This window comes from Branchiostoma lanceolatum, chromosome 14 (genome assembly GCF_035083965.1).
Source record: "Branchiostoma lanceolatum isolate klBraLanc5 chromosome 14, klBraLanc5.hap2, whole genome shotgun sequence".
Lineage (NCBI taxonomy): Eukaryota > Metazoa > Chordata > Leptocardii > Amphioxiformes > Branchiostomatidae > Branchiostoma > Branchiostoma lanceolatum.
The window spans coordinates 16,248,508-16,273,605 of record NC_089735.1 but is presented as its reverse complement, the minus strand read 5'-3'; the positions used below and the strand labels follow the sequence as shown (position 1 = coordinate 16,273,605).

At 41.0% G+C, this 25,098-nt stretch overlaps 1 long non-coding RNA gene across 1 annotated transcript; it reads left to right on the top strand.

The window, feature by feature from the left end:
- Window positions 1-18,651: 18,651 nt before the first annotated feature.
- LOC136448763 (uncharacterized) lies at window positions 18,652-24,632 on the top strand. The gene is made up of 2 exons (XR_010757919.1): window positions 18,652-19,186; window positions 23,663-24,632. It is a non-coding gene; the product is annotated as an uncharacterized lncRNA (long non-coding RNA).
- Window positions 24,633-25,098: the final 466 nt, after the last annotated feature.

Sequence of the window (25,098 nt, the reverse complement as noted above, 5' to 3'; positions counted from 1 at the left end):
TGTATCTTCAGTCTTTAGTCCGCCTTACATTAGGGGAATGGGCGACTCAGTTCATGCGACTTGTTTCAATAGCCACCCTTTCCGTTACGCCATACGTGCATTGATGCGGGGAGATCATGAGATAGTCATACGGTACCTGTCTGCTAATGACGCAAGCACAGGGACGTCATCAAAGTTTACCGGGATGGCCAGACACATCCGGTGGTCGCAGAGATCTATCAGCCGCGACGCGCAGACACATTCGACGCGCCGCGGAAAAATCAGCCGTCCGCGCGGACCAATCAGCCGCAACGCGCAGACAAATTCGACGCCGCGCGGACCTATCAGCCGCTCGCGCGGAAAATTCAGCCGTGGGACAGCGCCACCAGGTGTCTCACTACTGCCTCCAGGAAGCGCTGAAATGGCCGCGCCAAGGTAGGTCCTCCACAATTTCCTTCTCTAGCGTCATATGGAGACATCGACTGGTTATCTAACTAGGCATATCAGGTGGCAGACTATCCTAGGGTCATCCGGAGCCAGAAATAATAGGCAGGTCTTCAAATTAAGTCGAGATATAGGGAGAACAGTCCTAGATCGGTGACACACCACATCGAAGTTATCAAGGTAAACAGTCGCAAATGCCGTATTTTGGGCCATTAGAAGCAAAGACATCGGCGGATTTGACGTCTTTTAGTGTGAATGGGTGTCCAGAACAACGTAACATACTCTGGAATCGATATAATATGCCCACAGTGCGAAAATATGTACACGTGGTAGAAGTGATACCGCTATATAACGCCCACGTCACCGAGAGGGTGTTTGTTGCCTTTTGTTGTAACATTTTCGAAACCTTTGCAACAACCTAACTGATATGAGTAAATGTTTAGAACAGTTTCGAACCTTTGTTTGACTTTCGAAATATTTTCTACTGCGTTCCAGCATGTTAGAAACATTTAAATCGGCGGGTACAATATTGCTATAAGTTTCGAAACTATCACAATGTAGATTCATCTTTTGTTCGTACAGTTTCGAACATTGGTTAAATGAGCCATACGAAAGCAATCTACACGTCCCTGCTAAGTAGCTGATAGCACCTAATGATAGACCAATAAAGACGCCCCACCGCGAGAAGCCTGGCAGTCGATCGTAGGTGTTTTGTTTACTTTCGCGGTATTTCTGTGTGTCCTTCAACAACTACAGATAATCGAAGACTCGTCACGGCATGGCTAGCACAACAAAACAACGAGCGCGCTCAGCTTCTGTACATATCGCCTCGGCAAAGTTTGGCGACAAGCTGGAAGTTTGCTTACGAGGAGGAAAGACCGGACATAAACATTTAACGTGATTATCGGGAAAACACCATGTTCCGTTAAACTGAGTGGTTAAACTGCAGTTTAGGAAATTTTATAGCAGAAAAGAAGTTAAATCAATGATTTTGTGAATGTTTATTTTAGCATTAGTTATTCCAGATATTTTCAAACTCCAAATTCTTCAACACAACACGGGAAATCGTTTCTCCTCAGACTGGCGCGACACTCCTGTCAAAATTGATTGATGATCTCTCTCTGCCGCCGACTTCATACATGATCAAAGGCGGGTGGTAGGCGGTGCGCGGGGAAACTTGAATATATAATGTAGCGAAGTGTTGCACAAGGAATTCTCACGCTGAGGGTTACATGAAATAATGCTTACCAAATAGACCTCTATGAATCGGGCTACATTCAGCAATGGTAGACGGATTCGGGGCATGCCGCGCAAAACACATGGTCTCACTGGGGACAGGCGTTTTGGTCCCGCACGTTGTCGCAGCGGTGCGTCGCCGCTACGCGATCGAAAGCACGCCGCTGTCTGTCTCGGACCAACACGCGTCTCCCGTGATGTGTAGCGTCCACCAGGCCTTCCTACATGTCCTACGTACGGGCGTATGGATCGTAGAATTCGGCAAAAAAGGAATGATTAGGCCAGTAGAGTCAGTCCCCGGTAAGGTCAATGATTCGCCCGTTTGCGCTAGCTTGTAACGTTAAATGAATGTACCCTCTGGTGGCCAAACTTCACTGACAAACTTTCTCCCTATTATCATCATGAGCTTGCGTTAGTCTGGTACTAGTGACTATTATGTGCCGGGAATGTTTATCTATCGCACGCCTTGGAAGGAAGTTCAACCATGATAAATGGTCGGCCGTTGCGAAAATTTGGAATCCCATGCTGTTGATTTTCGTGATTGAATCTGTAAGAAAATTTATTTTCATGTCGTTCATGTTTTTGGGACGGACGCCGGGACGGGGTGAATTTTTTCTATCATAACATTTTCGTCCCGTTAGTAATGCAAATCGAATCGTGTTGCACACGAGGCAAAACACTAAAAACGTGGGTCTTGTGGAGTGTTTTGGAGCGGGAAAATGCCGGATATTAGCGGTGCCGAACAGTGTACATCGTCGCGCGCGGGTGACGCTCCGTCAAAACAAATCCGCTGGTGGTCTAGCGCGGCCACCGAAAATAGGCAGAAACACACAGGAGGACTTAGCACCTTCGTTTATGGGGGCAATTGTGAAAATCTTTTGTTACAAATTGTTCGAACATTGAAACATTTGGATAGATGGTTTGAAACTGTTCTAAATAAAGAGATTTTTGTGTAGTTACGTTCGAAATGTTTCCAACGTATGTGAAATAAGTTCAAACATGTTATAAGTTTCAATTCTAATTGTTTGAACACTTTAGAACTATTGTGACTTAGACATTCTTTTAATCAAAATAGTTCAAACATATTAAAAATATTATATTAAAACCCTCTCGGTGACTTGGAATTGACTCAAATATGTTGTTTTTGCAATTGGTCATTTCCTTCTTCTCCTGTCAAATCTTCATATGTATACTATGGAAAACTTCATTCTTCCCTGGGGTTGATCTTTTTTAATTCAATTTTGAACTGGGTTGATTATGCGCAAGAGTGTAATTTTCAGCGGATATTTTTCGACTGGTTTACATGGAAATGGCACGGAATATCCCATTCTTGCAAGGGGAGGATTCTTTAATTATTTCTTTCAATTTTGAGCTGGAATGATTATGAAAAAGTCCATTTGTTAGCAGAAGTGTATTTGTTAATCAATAAGTAGATATGGTTGTGGACTGGTCCATATTGTGTTGAGGTGCTACTGGAAGACTCAATTTTGGACTGGGTGATTCATTTTTTTAGTGCAAGTATTTTAGAATGGTCCATTGTTATTTTGGGAGAGTCCATTTTTTGCATGGCGAGAAGTATGGCTAAACATGCTGTATTTGCTCGCAAATGTTGCCTTTCTAGTTATATATAGTTTTAAACAATCTATATGATCTTAACTTATTTTTGGCAGCCCAACCTTTGTTGTCGTTATGTATTTCTTTTAGAAACGTTTGGAAGTAAATGTCTTTTATCCGCTGGCCAATGGAACTAACAATTTGTAACGTATTTGTATTATATGAAATTGGAAGATGCCATAAGAAAGCAAACCCGCTCTCCTCTAAAGACTTACGTATTCCTGTCGCCCAATATTTAACACCAGATTTGTCAAGATCTAACTGACAACAGAAAGCATCTGCTTGAAAACTGTCGGCTGGCACATTTTGGCGAAGTCTAAGGAAATATTTGACGGCATTTAGCGAAGCCTCCACTTGTATGGGGTATCTTCCTAATTCCGCCCTTGCAGCTAGGCTGCAAGCAGACCTAGGTAAACGTAATGATTGTTTGCAGAATTTTAAATGAACAGATTCAATTGGACAGGAATTTGAACTTTTGAACGATCCCCATATTTCAGAGCCGTAGAGAATAATGGGTTTAACGCACGCATCAAAAAGTTTGTTTCTCACAGAAATTGGGGCGTCGGCATTGTCTAGAGATTGGTTGATGCCGAACAAAGCTTTTAGACCTTTCCTGTAGAGACGTTTGTGATTCGCCTTGAATGTGCCGGCAGAGTTGACAATGATACCTTAGAAACAATAGGATGTAACTATTTCAACAGGGTTTTTCTGGTATATAAACAGTCTTTTGGAAGACGACCACCTTTAGAAAAAACAACAACTTTTGTTTTCCTAAGGTTTACATTCAGTCTCCATGTATTACAATAGTTTTCTAGCTTATTCAAAGAAGTTTGTAACCCTTGCTTAGACTCGGAAAAAATAACTAAGTCATCTGCGTATAATAAACAGGGAATGTGCTTATTATGTATAATTGGTGGTTTACATTCATTGTCAAAGATGGTTGTAATATCACTAATAAATAAGTTGAATAACGTTGGGCTTAAATTACAACCTTGTTTGACACCGCTATGCGTAACATATGATTCAGTGAGACCATGACTATGTTTGACACAATTTGTAGTTTTAGAGTACATGTCTTTGATAGTTTGAAGAAACTTGCCACCTATACCAAGCTTGTTTAATCTAAATATGAGACCATTTCTCCATACTGAATCAAAGGCCTTACTAAAATTTACAAAACATGCAAAGATGCGAGAGTTCTGACTGATGTATTTCCTAACTAAGGTGCTAACTACGAAAAGATTGTCCGTTGTTCTGAAGTTTTTTCTAAAACCTGCCTGATGGGGTTTGAATAATGTGTTGTTTTCTGCATAATTTACTAAACTGGTATTCAATATGGAAGAAAATAGTTTACCTAAACAGCTCATAATAGAGATTCCACGATAGTTGTCTGGGATGGACGGGTCCCCTGACTTGTGAATTGGCACGATATGGCTGAGAGACCATTCCTCAGGAAAATATTCATTTTGTAAACACATATTGAGTACCTGGAGGAGTGGCTTTTTCAATATCATTTCACCAGATTTCAACATTTCATTTAGAATCATGTCATTTCCACTAGATTTATTATTTCTAAGATTAGAAATGGCAGTGGTTAATTCCCCAATGGTTATCGGGGAATCAATGACAGAGGGGTTTACAGTGGGCGGGGATGAATTTAGTGAATCGTTATTTGAAAGTTGCGGATCATTTTCTGGGTCAGGACAGTCATTTGTACTGTTAAAAAGTTTGTCTACACTGCTGAAGTGATTAAGCCACTCTTCGTTTGATATATTGTTCTCTTGCGCTTTTGCTGGTTTTAATTTGTTTACTAGATTCCAAAAGGCACTATGATTTTTGTCTTTTAGACAGGACAATAGTGTCATTATGTAGTTATGAAAATCCCTTTTCTTCTTTTTTATGAGTTTTCTATATTCCTTTTTCCTTTTAAAGAATCGACCCCTGATATCTGGGTTCGATGGCTGTTTATAGATGGGTTGCCATAAAATTTGTGCGATTAGGCATTGTGCTTTATGCGTTCTGCTAGCACGCATTCGCTAAGGTATGAACAGATTATTGTCCCTCGAATTTCGTCACTGCCTTTTTCGCATTCTTATTTCCAAAAACATTAAAGTTAGTTAAGTAGAGCTCATTGCCACCAAGTACCATGGGAGCAACCTCATCAGGTAGCTTTGAACAACGTTTACAGCTAGATGTGCAAATTTGTGACATGTCCTTCACTGTAATATTACCACCTGCTGCCGTGCGGCATCCCTTACAGATACAGATATACCAGGTATACAAGTGAAGCCTTTTATTTTCATAATCGAAGAGGAAATACTATAATTCCATAGTAGTGAATGATGGAAATTTCATGCGGCATTTGGAAGTTGGGTCAAGCTCATCAACATTACAAATAAAATCATGCAAATCAGGGCCTCATTTCCATTTTTTTTCTTTCTACATATCTAGTTCGACCTACAGTGACGCTACCTTATTCGCAATATGTAGTCGACGCCGGAAGTGACGTCACGTTCACGTGCACCGTCACGAGCTATCCGTCCTCCAGTGTACCCTGGGAACATCCGGATGGGACCAGGTCTACCGGTGACGTATTTCGACTGCGCAGTGTGACGACACAAAGCCAAGGTCAATACCGCTGCTCGGCCTATAACGGCTTTGGAACTGATATGCAGTATGTCGATTTTGTCGTCCGAGGTGAGAACTTTCGTGTCAACATCCATATAACGTTTCCCTAGTTTACACAGACCCTAACACAAATGTACACAAAAAATATACATAATCGTTTTAATAGATACACATTCATAAAGAAAAAGATAAACACACAGACGTGCGCATACACACACACTAACAGGCACACACACAAATGCACAGAACAGAAGTCAATGGCATTATTGGTGGAACAAACTCAGACAAAGTATATTTTCAAAGCATTGTTGTTACCATAGTCAGAGCAAAACAGATACAGATTTCTGTGTTTCTTAATCTTCAATAGAAACAAGATTGGCAACATAAAAAGATGTTGCCATGGCAACGGTGGTCTCTGTTAATTTTTTTTTGTTTTTAGCCCACATGCAAATAAGGACCTCGCATAAATCATATCAGTTGATCATCTTCTCTACCAAAATAACACAAGTTGTCCAATGTATGAAATTCTTGTTTTCACAAAAAAGATATCGTACCATTTCTTCATAAATTATGTAAATGAGGCCCTCATATGCAAGATTTGTGTCTAATAGTGTCCACATTTACTTAACTTCCAAATGGTGCAAAAATGAAATCCCCATCATTTACCTCTATGGATTTATAGTATTTTGTCATTAATTATGCAAATTAAGTAGTAATTTTCATTATTGATATCTATCGATATTTATGTCTTTCTCAGTTACATATGTCATGTGTTTGAGAGTCCTATAATGGCATGCAGCTGATTTATAAACTTTCCTCATTAATTATGCAAATCAGATGTGGATTTGCATAATTGGCATATGATTATGTAAATCATCATTTAAGCTATCTACACACCAAAAATTATGATGATCCGTCAGCCCCTTCTTGCGTTATTCTCTTTCAAAGTTTGAGTCAAAATCACCTCCTGCAGTTCAAAAAAAGCCGGTAGGAGGTCCAAATCTACAGGACATATTTTCCCAACAAAGAGTTATCCACCACTAAAGAATCATGACCATAGCATGTTCAGAAGACGAGATTTGAAAAGTGGAAGTTTCCCTGCAGTACCATAGAAAAGGGCTAGGGGGCCCAAACTCCAATCATTTCAAGGTCTCCCACAGACCTACCCACCTACAAAATATGAGGACAATACATCCAGGCATTCTTGAGTTATCGTCCCATGGACTTTCACATTCCTGTGCAATTCCTAGAATTCTTGCAAACTGCACACAATATAGTACCAATTTGGCTCCCCCTGAGGCGTCGCCAAAAACACATGGTAGTATTGCCATAAGCTGCCAGTTTCTTATACCCCCATTCCACTTGGACGGCGCTCTCACCGCGCTCTCACGGCGACCTCATTTTGGCCAGATCGCCGTGAGAGCGCCGACAGCGCGGCGAGAGCGCCTTTGAGAGCGCCGACAGCGCGGCGAGAGCGCCTTTGAGAGCGCCAACAGCGCAGCGAGAGCGCCGACAGCGCGGCGAGAGTGCCATGCGCGCCGTCACCTCGGCGATGGTTTTGAACATGCTCAAAACCTTCGCAGTGACAGCGCCGAGGATGGCGATTAAAAAACGAGCGCCGAGAGACCGCGGAGCGAGCGCGGTGAGCGCCGAGAGAGCGCCGAGAGACCGCGGAGCGAGCGCGGTGAGCGCCGTGAGAGCGCCGTGAGAGCGCGGTGAGCGCCGTGAGAGCGCCCAAGGTGGGATCAAAGGGCCGCAGTGAGCGCTCAAGGATCGCAGCGAGCGCTCTATGAGGATTAAATGGTCTTAACTGTAGTTCAAACAAATTTCATTCTTGAAGTGGTGTATCTTGAATTTCTGGGAATTTTGTGGTCAAATCATAGTTTTGCTCGTGGGTAATGCAAATTGACGAATAACTACAAGCCACTGGCATGGACAGTATTGATAATAGACTCCTGAAAGCAGGAGCACAAATCCTTGCCCCATCGCTTACAAAGCTTCGCAACAAGTCTCTGACCACAGGAGAGTTCCCAGCAAAGTGGAAGATTGCCAAAGTCATGCCCATCCACAAGAAAGGGGACAAGACCATGCAAAGTAACTATCGCCCAGTGTCTGTCCTGCCTGGTATTTCGAAAATACTAGAACGGACTGTTCACAACCAGTTATACGGCTACCTTAACCAGTTCCGACTCCTCTCACAATGCCAGTCAGGCTTCAGAAAGCGCCATTCTTGTGAGACTGCCCTGCATTTTGTAACTGAGGACTGGATTGAATCAATAGACAAAAAACAAAAAACCGGTGTGATCTTCTGTGACCTGTCCAGGGCCTTTGATACCCTAAACCATGACATCATGTTGAGTAAACTGAAAGCCTACGGTGTCGACGATGTGTCATGTAGATGGTTCACATCTTACTTAACTGGGAGGTTGCAGCGTACTTGTCTCAACTCAGCTTTGTCCGAAACATCTCATGTGACCTGTGGCGTTCCGCAGGGGTCCATTCTTGGACCCCTCCTTTTCATTGTGTATATCAATGATTTGCCTAACTGCATACGGTCATGTAAAGTAGCTATGTATGCAGACGATACCATTTTATACTTCGCACACAATAGAATACAAACAATACAGGAAACAATCCAGAAAGACTCTACCCGGCTAGTTCAGTGGTTTATCGCCAATAAGCTCTCTTTAAACCCTACCAAGTGTAAATCTATGCTGGTTGCCTCTCAAAGATCCAGAGCCTCTGACCAGCACTTACAACTTACTCTAGCTAATACAGACTTGGAACAAGAGTCTTAGGACCCAAAATCTCCATGAAACCTTTCTTTTATTAAACCTGTTCCCCCCATTCTATATTGCTCAATGGTATGACCCCCGGCAACATGTTGGGGGCTCAGGTTCCACAGTGACCCACTTTCGCTATCAATAGCTAGTAACAGCTGTTAGTAGTGCTACAATGGCCAAAACTGCAAATATAGATTTCCCCATTACTTAGGCAAATTAAGTCCAATTTGCATAATTTGCACTTCATTGTATACAACCCTCTCTAAGCTACCTGCCAAGTAAATAACATGAAAATCTGTCGCTCCTTTCTTCAGTTATTCTCCTTTGAAAATATTTACAAACACGCCATTGCAGTTCCAGTGACACATACCAGGGGGCCCAAAATCGACCTTGACCTTTCTCCTCCCAGCACCTACCCACATACCAAATATCATTTCAATCCATCCACACGTTCTTCAGTTATGCTGATTTTAAGCGTCCGGTGACACATACATACATACACGGTGACACAAACATACACACACGCGCACACGCACGCAAACACAATAACTTCGCATGATTTGCACTTCAGTGTGTACATCTCCGTCCAACCTACCTGCGTACCAAATAACATGAAAATCTGTTGTTCCTCTCTTCAGTTAAACCCCTTTAGAACATTTTTACAAATAGGCCATTGCAGTTCCAGGGACACAAACCAGGGGGCCCAAAATCGACCTTGACCATTCTCCTCCCAGCGCATACCCACATACCAAATATCATTACAATCCATCTACACGTTCTACAGTTATGCTGACTTTAAGCATCCGACGACACACATGCAAACGATTTACCTCCTTACTTATGCAAATTCGGTCTAATTTGCATAGTTTGCACTTAAGTGTGTACAACTTGGTCTAACCTACCTGTGTACCAAAGAACATGACGATCTGTCCATCCACTCTTCAGTTCTTCTACATTTAAGATTTTAACAAATACGCCATTGCAGTTCCAGTCACACATGCCAGGAAGCCCAAAATCGACCTTGACCTTCCTCCACCTAACACCCACCCACATACCAAAAATCATTCCAATCCATGTACAGGTTCTACAGTTCTAGGAGGTGTCATTGACAATGCCCTATTATGGAATGACCACTTTCTACTTGTCTCCAAGAAATTAGCTCGGACAATTGGAATTATGAAATGCCTCAGTCCATACTTGAACAGGCAAGCTATGCTGGTAATCTATAATACATTGTTTCTCCCCCACATCCAATACTGCAGCAGTGTCTGGGACCAGGGAGGTAAGGGGTGCTTAGATAAACTCCAGAAGTTGCAGAACAGAGCAGGCAGGGTAGTGTTAGGGTGCGACCGCCACACTCCCAGCGCAACCGTTCTGAATTTACTAGGCTGGACCACTGTAGAGAGGCACCACAAAAGAGCTAAGGCCGTCTTAATGTACAAAGCACTAAATGACCTATCACCACCACACATGTCCCAACTTTTCACAACTTCTGCCCATACCCATGCACACAACACCCGTTTCAGCACACAGGGGGGGCTTCAACTACCAAAAGCACGCCTACAGTACAAGAAGAGATCGTTTTCTTTCTCTGGCGCGGTCCTATGGAACTCACTGCCACTACAAGTAAGAGATGCAACATCTATCGGTGCTTTTAAAACTATATATACAAGAGAACTCCACTAGTGTTTAAATTTCGGTTATCTCTTATGTAAACATATTTTTGGTTCACTCATTTATTAATATGATTTCACATTATGTCAACATTGATATGCAAATTCAACCTGATTTCATTTCATTTCATTCCATTATATTTTGTCACTAGTATATGATGTTAATGTATATATTTGGTAATATTATGTTTTGTTTGATATGTTATCTAAGTTACTTTGGTTCCATATCAATTTTACTTCACATTATGTATTGTTACTTGTTATTTTATGTAAACAACTTTGTTTGGGGATTTCCCCCCCAGGGCTCATTGAAAAACGCCAGCTGGCGATATGACTCCCCTGGTAAAATAAAAATAAACAAACAAACAAACAAGTACTTGCTTCCATTGAAATTAAATTCCCTCCAAGTTTTATTGTCAGTGGTTCAAAATGTGTTTCAAAATTCTGTGATTTACGTTTCTATTATAACGTAGAATGATAAAATATATTTATTGCAAACAGTTTACATGACAGACAACACAGAAAAAACAAGTTGAACATACATATGTTACTTAAGACACACACTGAGCGACCGTGCAGCGACTAAAATTGAATCTGTTTCCCCTTGATTTTATCATTCAAATATGATGCAAGAGGTAATGGTATGACTGAGAAGACAACAAAGCACACAAAACGTAATAAAAATTCGTTCTTTATCTCTGGAATTCGTTGAGTGATCTGTGAAATCTTTAAAAAGTTGCTGACATTTGACATTTTGGTCGCGCTGAGAGCGCGCAAGGGTCGCCGTAGAGATTCCACTTGAGCACGTTTTCCAGGAGTTCGGCGCTCTCACGGCGCTCTGGACCATTTTAGGTCGCCGTGAGAGCGCGGTTAAGCCCCCGTCACAAATGAAGAATTTAGGTCGGCCGACTTGTCGGCGAGCTCCAAATGGCGATTTTCGGGCGAAGTACGACCGACGTCCTGTCGATTCTACGGACTTCGGGCGAATTTTCGGAGCTCGGCCGACGTTCGCGGGGCACTGGAAGCTGCGCTTAAATTCAGCGAGGCCTCGGCGACGATTTTTGAACTCGCACGGCTCGTCAACAGTTTGCCCGTAGCTCGCCCGAGCAACGCCCAGCGCTCGGTCAATATTCGGGCGGGCATCCGAGGATTTTAGACCCGATTTTTGGTCGGTCGGAGGTCGCCCGAACTCTTCGGCCTCGTGCGAGCCTCGCACGGGCTTTGTACAATAATCGGCCGACCGTCGTCAGTGTTCCGGCCGACTCATGAAAAATAAGGCGTACTTCGGGCGAGCGTTGTACTGGTGTCGATGGGAGCTTGGACGGGCTCCGGCCGAACTCCTTCTTGTTTATAGATAAAAGGTAACGACAGCTTGGTTTATAACATAGATGATAAATAATACTTTAATATTAACTAATACTAATATCAACTTGTCAAAGTATGCTGCCGAACTTTTCTAATGAAAGACAATTCAATCGCAAAGTTAAATTTTCATTGAAACAATTTTATTATAAATAAAATGTGGACACCGAAGACAATACTTCTTGTTTCTTTTTTGGTATTGGTTTGGATGTTTCAATTTATATATTAATGATCTTGGGCTTGACTTTTGAGGCTTGACTTGACTTCCTGAGTTTTTCCTACACAAAATGACTAGTTGAAAGTCTACTGAGTCATTTTAGATCTATGTTTGTCTGCCGAGGCACGCCCAGGCGTCGGCAGGGCGTCGATAGGCTTATCAACGGTCGGCCGAAGCTCGGACGGCGTTCGCCCGAGCTTCGGTCGATTTCAGTTTGCTGAAAATGTTTGGATCGGGATTAAACGACTGGTCTGTTGACTTTGTGGCCCCTGCGCTAGTATTCGGATTGGTTTATGACAAAATTCCTGTTTAGGGTATTATTTTCAGTGTGCCCACCCACTTCACTCATGCCCGACAGATTTGCCACAACTCAGAAAGTAAAGTTGGACAAAATTTGAACTTGTCACCAGGTCAGTTGATTCTGACTTCGTCCGTGTCCAAGACATGGTACCGTCTTATGTGGAATTTATGATTATTAGTGTTCGACGGACGTCGCCCGAGCTCCGTTCAATTTGTGACGGGGCAGGTTTTCAGCGAAAAATACGGTCGACGCTCGGGCGAATTTGAAATTCGGCGAGCTTCCGGCGATCTACAAAATCGGCCGATGCTCGCATGAATTGTGACGCCGGCTTTAGAGCGCCGTCCGAGTGGAATGGGGGTCTTACTGCACGTGGCACAAATTCAGACAAAAGACACCAGCACTATCATAAAAAGTACATTCAGCTCTGTAGCTGGTGTGTTACGCCTAATGGCGTTTGTACCGGCTATATAGATACAGATACAGATACAGAAAATTTATTTACATTGCCTGATTTCATACATTGTTTTCATGTTGGCACATATTTCTACTGTCCTCTGTCAGGAATTTGAAAGCTGAATTGACCCCAAGACCACTAAACTGACTAAGAGCCATGGGGAGTCCAGTCATGTCTGCAGCCAGAAAACAAAGGCACTGCTTTATCACACAAAACGAAAAGTTAAATGCATATCACTGACTCTTTCTGTTTGAAACACGGTATGGAGTTGTTTTCCATTAGATATCTTCGCCGAGTACTAGTACTCGGAGAAGATCATATTTTTAGTTGAGCCAGCTGTTGGGTGGGTCTGTATGTATGTCAAGAGCATAACTAAAATAAAGCTTCGATGAATCTTTATGATTTTTGGTAGGTGTGTAGTGGTTGTGCAAAGGAAGGTCAAGTTTGAAAATGGTTCACCTTGCGTTTTTCAACAGTACTGCAGCGGACTTTTCATTCTTGTGTGTTTGTATGTAGACAAAAAAAGTGACGGAAACGTTGATGGATCTTCCTGATTTTTTGTAGGTGTGTAGATGTTGTGGAAACGGAGGTCAAGTTCAAATAAGACTCGCAACGAAAAAGCAATGCCATGGCGACGGTGTAAGGTTTGCTATTTGTTAATAAATGCTTGTCGTTGTTGGCGTGGTTTGATACATGTGCACTCTACATGTTAGATTAGATTGTCAAATATCCTGTGGCATGGACTTGGCATGGTCGTGATAATTGAGTGGTAGATTTCTATCAGTACTATACACTGTGCTTGTCCATGATGTTGGGTTATGCATCAGTCATGTGTTGTGCCTGTTGGGCCTGTTTTCGACGATGACGGGGATCCGCTAGACGCTCCCTGATGTTACCCTCAAACACCCGAGTGGGGTCATTTTTGATCCCAGGCGTGGATTTTGACGTGCTATTTGAACATGTTTAATCTGAAAGAAAATCCTTCCGTGACTTTGTCAGTAGACATCTTTTCTAACCTCTCACAATTTTCTAGGGAGATGGGCACAATGCTGTTGACGTTATATAGGAAAGTCTGTGTTGAGTCCGCTGGGGTCATTTTTGACCCCAGCAAAAATAATGTGCTGTTTTTGAGACCTTCCCTCTGTAACTCCTGAACTACTTATCGTATGACCACTAAATTTTCAGATGATGCACATGTGAATCAGTATTACCATAACAAATTTCATGTCATAATGCCGTAATATGACGTCATTATGACGTAATTTTATGTGATTCTATCCGCCATCTTAGATTTTGACGGATGACGTTATCAAATCAGCATAAAACATCAATGTTGAATCATAAAAGCTACATTGGATTACATAAGATGATAACAATGTAAGAAAATACATTTGGCGTACCAACAAAGCCTCGAAACGTCATTGTTTGAACTGATATTAGCAGATTTTGAAAAATATGCCTGTCAAAAACCCGTTGCCATGGCAACAAGAAAAACGATGAAATAACTATATCAATTTGAAATTTTTGTTAAGGAAATTTTGTGTAAAGGCACCAAGTTTGGTGGCTCTCGCGTAAGCCGTTCATCAGTTATGCAACATGAAATTTGGTGTGGGCCTCAAAAATCCCCTCCCGGTCTAGATAGGAATAGTTCAAGACGTGGTCCTTCTGATCTTTTTGCATAAATTATGATAATGAACGGGAATTATTTATTTCTAAAGATGCCAAAACATTCCTCTTACATTGATGAAGCAATGTATTGATAAAAATCAGTGAAAAAAGTGAAAAGGGAGGTTTTACTGAACAAAACATGTAGGGGTCATTTTTGACCCCGCTCAGTCATTTTAGTCGCAAAAATAGGTTCAGGTGTTTGAGGGTTTTAACTGGCTTCATGATTAATCTGTATACAACGCAAGTTATATTGACAAAGGTTCTTTAAAACTGCATTGTGATTAAGGCAATAATGAAATCCGTCGTTGCTGGAAGAAGCTGAACTGGAATGGAGGTCTACGTATGCATCGTTTTAGTTCAGTCAAAGCTAGTATATACATGTGAGTATATGGTACCCCGGAGTTTTGTGAACAGGACACAGAGTTGATCCACTCTAGCAAGTAGCTAATATCAAACATCACCTCTGAAAATAAAAATTACAACTGACATAGATAAGTACGATAACAATAAATAACAGCATTTGGGTAGTCCGATACAAACAAGCAATATAAACAATAAACAATCAATATATAAACACAGTCATACTAAGTTTTGTAACGTTTGCTAACTACAATATATATTTTTTATTTATTTATTGAGCTTCACAGATTTTAAGAAAAAGAAATCTGTGAGGAGCCGGCAAAAGAAACATGGTTTGTCTACAGGGCCGGTGTCACAGGGATCTCGCACCCCCGTGAATTTGAACCCCCCGGTTCGAAATCACTAGTGAATTTGCACCCCTCTGGTGATCTCGCACCCCCCCCCCCCAAATCAATTTGTTAGCCCCATACAATAGTATGTGTTTTAACATTAAATAACTAATAATTCTTACTCAGAAATATCATATGATTTCATTTTTCCGACGGGACCAGGCTTCAATAATTTTTTTCTAACCCTATTTAACACCCGTCAACCATTCAATATGTGATATAATTTTGTATGATAAAATGTTATTCAAGTCTCTAAAATAATTTAAAAAATCAATTATGAACACTGAAATAAAACTATGAACTAATCGTACATTCCTCATGACACCAAGGAAGAATATTACAACGAATCATCGTGCACAGAGAGTCACCATCATCGCGCTGTGCTGAAATACTAGTAGCGTTACATTAGTCCAGGGCATGGGTTCCCGGAGTCTTAGATGTTTGTTCTGTCAGACACAGCAACTTGTAATACTCTCGATTACCACGTTAAACTATGGCTTTTTATATTAAAATGCAGTTTTGAATATAATTGCTTCACAGACAGAGCGCCTTTCGAAATATTTGGGGGGGGGGGGGGGTCAAAATCCCTAGGGGGGTTCGAGGAGGGGGTGCGAGATCACTAGCTGGGGGGTGCAAGATCGCTAGCGATTTCGCACCGGGGGGTGCGAGATCCCTAGTGATTTCGCACCGGGGGGTTCAAAATCAGGGGGGTGCGAAATCACTGGGACACCGGCTTCTCAACAAATACAATACAACTGACAATAAATATAATAAAAGCTTAACATCTAAATAATACAATAGTGAGGGTAAATAAAACAGTAATAAAACTACAATACAAATTGAGGGAAAATTAGAAAGAACTAGAGATAAATATTAGCTTGTTCAGCAAATATGAACAGGTTTGCGTTTCAGTGTAACTAATGTGGGGGGAAATGAACATAACTAGAAAGGTAACAGTTGTAAAGTAAATAGTTAAAATACGTCATATTTCACTTCATCTCTATCCCCTGCAAAATCTTAAAAAATTACTGTTCTGAAATGGAATATTTTTGTAAAACCCACCCCCTTGGGAGAATGTACTTTTCCGGTGGTACCTTCAGTTGAAAAGAACATTTTCACTAAAACCTTTTGCATAATTACCCCACTTTTGAATTTCACGTAAGAAAGAAGTGGGGTAAGTTTCGGTCCCTTAGCAGCTTGCCACGGAACTGCAGGGGTGTTTTTGTTAAGAAATCTTTCAAACAGGATTGCAGAATACAGTAACGATATATTACCATGCACTATGGTGTGCAGGAAGCTTAGACAAAGATGTACATTATTTGAAGAAGCTGCCATCTGCGCTGCATGGTGATTTGTGAAGTGAATCCGTCACTATTGCCCTTAAACCGTTATCATAAACATTAATATGTCAGCAGATACCCAAGTCTGTCACCCTTGCCCCTTATCTGTCACGAAAGCCTTTAATCCCTCAGCGTTGTCCTTATCCCGTCATCATAGCTCTTAATCTCTCACCATCATCCTTAAACCGTCACCATAGCCCTTAATCCGCGACCTTTGCCCTTAATCCGTCACCACAATCCTTAATCCGTCGCACTTTTACTTAATCTGTGATCGTTCCTCTTAATCCATCATCCTTGCCCTTAATCTGTAATCATTTCCATTAATCCGCCATCATTACCCTTAATCCGTCGCCTTAGTCCTTATCCGGTACCCTTTCCCTTAATCTGTACTCATTTCCCTTAATCCGCCATCCTTACACTCAATCTGTAATCATTTCCATTAATCCGCCATCATTACCCTTAATCCGTCACCTTAGTCCTTAATCCGTTACCCTTTCCCTTAATCTGTACTCATTTCCCTTAATCCGCCATCCTTACACTCAATCTGTAATCATTTCCCTTAATCCGCCATCATTACCCTTAATCCGTCACCTTAGTCCTTAATCCGTTACCCTTTCCCTTAATCTGTACTCATTTCCCTTAATCCGCCATCATTACCCTTACTCCGTCACCTTAGTCCTTAATCCGTTACCCTTTGCCTTAATCTGTACTCATTTCCCTTAATCCGCCATTCTTACCCTTAATCCGTCGCCTTAGTCTTTACTCCGTTACCCTTTGCCTTAATCTGTACTCATTTCCCTTAATCCGCCATTCTTACCCTTAATCCGTCGCCTTAGTCCTTACTCCGTTACCCTTTGCCTTAATCTGTACTCAGTTCCCTTAATCCGCCATTCTTATCCTTAATTCGTCACCTTAGTCCTTAGACCGTTAACTTTTCCCATAATCTGTACTCATTTCCCTTAATCCGCCATCCTTACCCTTTATCTGTCACTTAATCACTTAATCCGTCACCCTAGCCCTTAATCCGTTGCCCTTGACCTTCATCAGCCATCCTTCCCCTTAATCCGTCACCATCACCCTTAAACCGTCACCATAGCCCTTAATCCGCGACCTTTGCCCTTAATCCGTCACCACAATCCTTAATCCATCACTCTTTCACTTAATCTGTTATCATTTCTCTTTAATCCGTCATCCTTGCCCTTAATCTGTAATAATTTCCCTTAATCCGCCATCCTTACCCTTAATCCGTCGCCTTAGTCCTTAATCCGTTACCCTTTCCCTTAATCGGTACTCATGTCCCTTAATCCGCCATCATTACCCTTAATCCGTCGCCTTAGTCCTTAATCCGTTACCCTTCGCCTTGATCTGTAATCATTTCCCTTAATCCGCCATCCTTACCCTTAATTCATCAACCTAGCCCTTAATCCGTTACCCTTTCCCATAATCTGTTCTTATTTCCTTTAATCCGCCATTCTTACCCTTAATCTGTCACTTTATCCCTTAATCCGTTACCCTAGCCCTTAATCCGTTGCCCTTGACCTTCATCAGCCATCTTTGCTCTTAATCCGTCACCATCACCCTTAAACCATCATTATAGCCCTTAATCCGCGACCTTTGCCCTTAATCCGTCACCACAATCCTTAATCCGTCACCCTTTCGCTTAATCTGTAATCATTTCCCTTAATCCGTCATCTTTACCCTTAATCCGTCAACTTAGTCCTTAATCCGTTCCCTTTCCCTTAAGCTGTAATTATTTCCCCTTATCCGCCATCCTTACCCTCAATCTGTAATCATTTCCCTTAATCCGCCATCCTTTCCCTTAATCCGTCACCCTGGCCCTTAATCCGTTGCCCTTGACCTTCATCATCCATCCTTGCTCTTAATCCGTCTCCATTACCCTTAATTTGTCACGAAAGCCTTGATCCCTCACAGTGGTTGCCCTCAATCAGTCACGTCGCCATAACCCTTGATCCGTCACCATAGCCGTTAATCTGTCACCCGATAACCTAATCCGTCACCTTTTCCCTTAATCTGTCATCCTTTCCCTTAATCCGTCACCATAACCTTAATTAATCCATTACCCTAACCATAATCCGTTACTCTTGCCCTTAATCCATCGTCAATGTTACATCTTGTTATGACCAAATTTTAGGTCTTTTAGGCAATATAGTATATAGATATAGACCACAAATAGTATGACATGTTAGCAAAGTTGGGATGGTGCCATTGTGATGGAAACTTTGACTGGGTATCAATTTTAAGCCCTGTTTCCGAGTTAATGACTTCTCCAGGCACAGCAACATGGATGCACCCATGGGAGTATCAGTTACAGGGTACTGGTCTGGTGGGCGGACGGAAGGACACAGCTGCACAGTCTAGTACCGTGGCCACAGTGTCTAGACGTATGAGAACAAAGGGCGTTTCTTGTGTTAGAAAACAACTCATTTCTAGCGATAATATGGAGATTTCTAACCTCTAATCGAAAGTTGTGACAACATGGTGAGCAAGAAGGGATGTATCACCCCTATGTCAGCAGTGGAAACGACAACGGGGAAGCACGGCCAGAAGAGACTGGAAGAATATGGACTGTTTGAAAATAGCAACACCAGACGTTTGTTCATTAATCTCCAAGGCAGGAAAAGTTGTTGCACGTTCCGCAGACAGGACTCGACTATGGAAATTTAGATTCTGAGACTGGAAGGACAAATAACACCAGAGTCGATCTGTACAGAACCGAGGTAAGAGGCGTCTGTTTCTGTTTTTGTGCAGGTAGGTCTTTTCAGTTTTTATGTTAACGTTACGCTTTTGTGGTCATTTCAGATACCTTTCATGGCAAGGTAGAGATTTCGGCAAGTAGCCATTTTCGAAACCATCTCGACGTATGTTTGATATTCAGAATTGCTGTTAAAAGTGTTATACGTCGCATTCATCCACGTTTCAAAATCATGTGCCATACAAACGTTGAAATTCCAGAACTAATTCTAGTATGTCGCATGTCCACGTATAAGAACTAATTCCAATACAACTTATTTGTACACATTTTAAAATCTACATCCCCGACAAATGTAGACTGTTACAGTAGAAAAACTACAAATGTAGAAAATAATAATACGTCGCACTCGTCCACGTATGAAAATCATACGCCTGACAGATGTAGAAATTCCAAAACTAATTCCAGTACATCTCACCCCTGACAAATGTAGCATTAACTGAAGACAAAGTGCAAATGTACAAAAAACAGTACGTCCCATCGTCCACGTATGAAAACCATAAATCATATGCCCGAAAAACGTAGAAATGCAATTCTAGTACATCTTTTTGTCAAGTATGAAAATGTGCAAAGCCCCCCCCCCCCGACAAATTAATTTAGAATTAGTTGTGGTTAGAAAAAATTATACGTCGCATGTATCATCCACGTATTAAAATTTTACGCCTGACAAACGTAAAAATTCCAAAACTAATTCCAGTACATCTCATTTGTCCACGTTTGAAAACCTCAACCCCCGACAATTGTAGAAGTAGCTGAAGATAAATTAAAAATGTAGAAAAATGATACGTCGCATTTGTTCACGTGTAAAAAACATAAAAAACTAGAAAGGCAACATTTGCGGGAGCAAATGCAACTTGTTTCGCCCATTTCCCTCCCCACGCAAAAATCGACTGTGGCATAGAGGCTAACGTTTGTTGTATGTCTGCAATGTTGGTATTTGAATGAATAATTGAATTGAAGACCAGTCAGAAATGGATCTCTCCCAATTTGAAACCCTATGCATGGATGGGCTCTTCCAGGCACCCATATTCATATGCTATTATTTTTTTAGTACAACGCTACGCCACACATTTTGTTTAATGCGCTATCGATCAGCGCCGATATTCAAGACTTCCCCGCGGCCCGATAGTGTAGACATGTAACAGGGGTATACGTAAGGAGGTTGAAAATTCTTACTGATTTACGTCATTTTTAGCCAAAAACTTTAAACAACTACTCAAAGCAAGCTCAACGTAAATTTTCACGCACTTCACAACTCTCTATTGTTAATGTTAATGTTATTGTCAACGTCCCGACACGGGATGTTTCCTAAGGTGGGAAACGTTGGGTACTTTGTGTGCACTATTGTGCGCACTAGTGTCCAATCTTGGTGACAGAGGGGTAGAAAATTCGTGTACATAGCGAGGAAATGTCAGAGTGTCCAAGCTTGCGAACTTGTAGAAATCTTTGTTTCCATGCAGTGTTAAAATAAGAAAAACACTGTGTGTGTCGAAAAATACCACCAGAAAAGTTTTGAACCTTCTCAATTGCACTTACATAACTTCAGTAGGACACAACAATAACTTACAACACAAGGATGTGAGCCAGGGAGTAGTGAAGTTGTGTCTGCACCTGTCAGAGTACTAGTAGTGCCCCTAATTAAATTGACTATTTCAACCAATCAGGTTGAGCTTGATAAATCTGCGCTCTCTCATTGGCTGACCGAATTAGTCAACCCGGCCAGATGAATAAAGATGTGACCTATAGGTCAGTGACCCCATATGAGGAAAATAGCCGATCTTCTTCCCAAAACACCCTCTAAAATCGCATTTCGAAGTATTGTATGCCAAAAGTGCGAATGGGATTCTTTAAATATTTGTTCCACCAATGTACCACCATAGCAAATTTCAGGTCATTTGGATGTATTTCCAGAGCACAGGAGGCCAAAATGTACGTTTTTGGTCAGAAAAACCTCAATAAAATCACGTTCAAGGTCAATATCGAAAAAAATTTAAAAAATGCTCCCAGGGTATTTACCCACTCTACATGTATACCAAATTTCAGCTCAGTTGGTGCAGGGACGACCGAGCTGAGTCGATTACAAGATTTAACAGGAGAAAGAAACCATACGAACACAATATATTGCGCCCAACAGTATGTTGGGCTCAACATAATTACAAATGTAGAAAAAAAAGGATACGGCGCATTCGTCCGATTCTTAAAGTATCAGTTATACCCCCATTCCACTTGGACGGCGCTTTCGCCGCGCTCTCACGGCGACATAAGGACCCAATTCCAAGTCACAACACGGTTACGGGGGGCAAATGACCCATATCTTTAGTTCGAAATATTTCGAAATATGAAATAAACCTATCTGTCTATCTATATTTCAAATCTATTAAAAAAAATTATCTCTTTTGACAGTCACTTTCGAAATGTTTGCAAATGATCAGAACAACTTCTGAAACATAGTATTTTCGTATTTTCTTTTGTTAGAAACATTTATGAATACTTATAAAGATTTGTAATTAATAAAACAATAATTCGAAGATATAATAAATACCATTAAAAAAACGTAAAATTGACCAGATCGCCGTGAGAGTGCCGAACTCCTGGAAAACGTGCTCAAGTGGAATCTCTACGGCGACCCAAAATCTCAAATGCAGCAACCTTTTATGAGCGACCAAAGATTTCACAGATAACTCAATTCGATCAACGGAATGGGGGCCTAAATTAGTAAAAGTCCGTCAAAACTACCTGCACAACTCCAATTTTACCTGTGCTAGCATGCAGATGTTGAGCCCTACACGTACACTCTTCACTCACCTTAGTTACAGGATAAGAGGTCAAATTCCTAGGGACCCAAAATTGTGAAATTGCTTATCAGTTTCACGCATATTTAACTCCAAATGTTGTTTTCCTAGCTAAAGATAAAATTAGTACAATTTTACCTGTACTAAAATGCGAATTTCGAGCCCTATTTTTTTAATCGAACTCCAAAACCTTGAAGTAAGTATAACACGCCATATTCGTAGGTACTAAGAAATATGTCAAACAGCTTATCAGTGTCACATACATTCTAAATTTTGTTTCCCTGTGGCTGTAGGACCTAGCAACTACATGACTAATACGCCACCGCCAACTAGTTTGAAAAAGAAAAGCCAATCATGATTACCTTCGCCGAGAAGGTTATGCAGAGGGTAGCGTTTGTATGTATGTATGTATGTATGTATGTGTGTAATGTACAGCATAACTCGAGAAGGCTTAGATGGATTGTCTTGATATTTGGTAGGTGGGTAGGTCTTGATGAGACTAGGAAATGATTAGATTTTGGGTCCCCTAGCGGCTTGTTACGGTACTGCAGCGGAACTTCCTGTTTCAATATCTCGTGTTCTGGACAAGCTATGGAACTGATTTTTGAGTGGTAGATAGCTCTTTGGACAGAGAGTAAGTGGTGTAGGTTTTGGCCCCCTAGCGGCTTTTTTTGAACTGCAGGAGCAGGTTTTGGTTCAGACTTTGAAAGGGAATAACTCAAGAAGGGCTTGATGGATGGTTATAATTTTTGGTAAATAGATAGCTTGAGTGATGATGTACATGATTAGATACTTATTATGCAAATCAGTATCTAATTTGCATAATTAATGAGGAAAGTTTATACATCGGCCAAATTCCACGACAGGACTCTCAAACATGTGACATATGTAACTGAAGAAGAGAAAAATATTAATAGATATCAATTATGCAAATGAATACCTAATTTGCATAATTAATGAGAAAATACTATAACTCAAGATGGGCTTGATGGATGGTAATGATTTTTGGTATGTAGATAGCTTACGTAATGCTTTGTATGATTGGACGATAATTATGCAAATCAGATTTTAATTTGTATAATTAATGAGACAATTTTAAAAACCCGCTGTATTCCATGATATGACTATTGACATATGTGACATTTGTGACATTTGTTACTGAGGAATTTTGATAGATAAAAAATATGCAAATGTGGGCCTAATTTGCATAATTAATGAGAAACTACTTTAAAACCATACAGGTAAAGGATGGCAATTTCATACTTGTGTCATTTGGAAGTTATGTGAATGTGAACATTGTTGAATCAAATTATGATAAAAAGGACCCTATTTGCATAATTCATGATAAATGTTACTTTGTTAGCATAACCTTCTTTGTTACGCTCATACTTTTTTTTTGGGTGAAGAAGATCAACTGGTATGATTTATAATTGATGACAAACACCCCTGATATGTCAGTCATAAAGGTTAAAATCATATGGCGAAGGTATGAGGTCGTGGAACTCTAGTTTTGGAATAGTCTAATTCCAGTCAATAATTCAAGAGGTTAAATCGACCGAAGCTGTCTACCGTCTTCAGAGACGACAAGAACCAAAGAAGAGAGCATTCAGGTTGATATGTTTCTGTATGTTTTTTTCTCGATCCCTGCACAGGTCACCTATACCGGACTACAAGGTCATCCGGGGCACCCGGTATCCACGTGCACTAGGGAGGAACAATCCAGGCCTGGAACAATCTGGCCGTTTCCCACACAGACTCTAACCGCAGCAGGGGAGGTCGCCGGAGACCTTCCACTGCCGGACCAGCATCAAAGCCGTGTTACAATGATTGTGCTGTTACAACCAGACATTACCTGACACGATTTAGAGAATCCACACACTGGCGTGCACATGTTGTCCACTTTATTTGATTCAAACGAATACGTATTGTCTATTTTGTTGTTTATTTTAGTGTGCAACTTTTAGAAGCTGACTTTGTATGTATAACGTTATGAAAGAAAATACAGGTGATTAACCTCGTTAAAATCAAACCGGATGTACGAATGGTAGAAACCCAATACAAATGTGTATGCAACTGCAAGCTGCAGTAACATTTCACTCCGTCACTTACGTCCAAGAAGTTACAGTGCAACTCCTTACCAAACTTGGAACGGTTACTTTAGAATTAGTCTGCTAATTGTTGTGCTATAATTCTTTGACGGTTATTCATTTGTTTAAGTGAACTGCAGTGAAGAGATAAAGTAATCAATGGTGTGTGAGCAGAGTAAGACAGGAGACGAAAGATTAGTAAAACTAGGAAATTAAGGTCAAGAGAGCAATAGAGACATTCAGTAATTAATAAGGATCGTAGTAAGCCAACATTATGAGGTCATAATCAGTCTGTGTTATAACGTTTACGTCTTCCTTTGGTAAGTATGCGGGAATCCTTGTCTCTGTGTCATTTCTTTATCCTTGATGTGGTCGTCTTCAAATCGGCATCTAAAAGAAACCGTATTTATACATCGGCCATTCTTTATTGTAAGAAGGAAAGGGTCTTAAGTATTCACCATTTCAAAATTGACTTAATTTTATTCCAAAAGCTAATTGGCCATCTCACCATTAAACAAACTAATCGTTCATTGTTTTTGTGGCTGTCGTCCCTACATCTCTGACAAGACCACAACTGCCATGTTCTTTAAGATCACGTCTCCTACACTTTCTAATTTAACATCGCATTAAATAACAAATCTATATTAACCCTCTATCGTTGGGGATCTTGTCGTCCCTTACTTTTCGACATGATCACAACAACATGATGCTCAGTGGACCTTGCTCGTCCTTTAGTACAGTGGGCCTTGTGTCCATTTGTGCCAACGGCAAGGTCACAACATCACCACACTAATAACTTTCATCTCTTATACCTAACATAAGTGGCAAAAATCACCCCTCCGGTCAAAATGGTCACACCCAACCCAAAACTAGGAAAAATATGGGAAACCAACATTAGCGACAAAAACCAACCCTAATATTATTGATTACAACACTTTCTAATCCAACATCACATTGAATAACAAATCTATATTAACCCTCTATCGTTTGGGATCTTGTCG